Genomic DNA, 1,265 nt, shown 5'->3' on the forward strand with positions numbered 1-1,265 from the left:
GTTGCTTTGTTTTTAACTTCATTTTCTTTCATGTGCAGCAGCATCATAAAAGGAGCAAAGGTGGAAGTTGTCCAGTTTTCCATTTTACTTGAGCCCATACTTAATGCCCAATGGAAGATCCATGAACAAATCAAATGTGCTGCACTGGGAGAAAGGTGCCACCCCAAACCTGGCCAAAGTGTTAGGGAGCATGTCTGTCACTTGGAGGCTGAGGTATGCCGATTGCAGCAATGGGTTTTTCTTTTTCTTTTTTAAATCATTTTATCAGGGGGCTCATACAATTCTTATCACAATCCATACATCCATCCATTGTGTCAAACACATACGTACATTTGTTGCCATCATCATTCTCAAAACATTTGCCTTCTACTTGAGCCCTTAATATTTCTTTTTCTTTTAAATTGTTATTTTAATTTATTGGGGGTTCTTTCAGATCTTATCACAATCCATACATATATCCATTTTGTCAAGCACATCTTTATGTATTTTCAATTGCCTCATTTCACGTGAAATCTGCAGAAGGAAAACTTCAAAAGTCTTGAAATATTTGAAAAATACTATTGGTGAAAAAATAGCATAGACTGCCAGAAGGACGACAAAAATCTTTTTTTGGAAGAAGTAAAAAAAAAATGCTCCTTGGAAGTAAGGATTCTAAGACTTCCTCTCAACTACTTCAAGTAGTAGAGAAACCCGTTTCTCAAGAAGGGCCCTGGTGGGTAAAGTCCAGGGTCAGCAACAACCACAAAGGAATACCCAATGAGCTGGATTGACACAATGGCTAAAATAATGGAATCAAATTTAACGACACGTGTGAGGGTGGCATAAAGCAGGACAGTGTTTTATTTTGTTGCATATATGATGATTGGACAACTTTTTTAAAAATCATTTTATTGGGGGCTCATGCAACTCTTATCACAATCCATACATATATCAATTGTGTCAAGCACATTTGTACATTTGTTGCCCTCATCATGCTCAAAATATTTGCTCTCCACTTATGCCCTTGGTATCAGCTCCTCATTTCCCCCCACCTCCCTGTTCCCCCCTTCCTCATGAACCCTTGATAATTTATAAATTATTATTATTTTGTCATATCTTACACTTTCTGACGTTTCTTCCCTTCACCCACTTTTCTATTATCCATCCCCCAGGGAGGAGGTTATTTGTAGATCCTTATAATCGGTTCCCACTTTCTACCTCACCTTCCCTCCACCCTCCAGTGTCACCACTGGTCCTGAAGGTATCATCTGTCCTGGATTCCCTGT

Source organism: Echinops telfairi, unplaced genomic scaffold, assembly GCF_000313985.2.
Source record: "Echinops telfairi isolate 266 unplaced genomic scaffold, ASM31398v2 ScPeMD7_7468;HRSCAF=8506_2, whole genome shotgun sequence".
Lineage (NCBI taxonomy): Eukaryota > Metazoa > Chordata > Mammalia > Afrosoricida > Tenrecidae > Echinops > Echinops telfairi.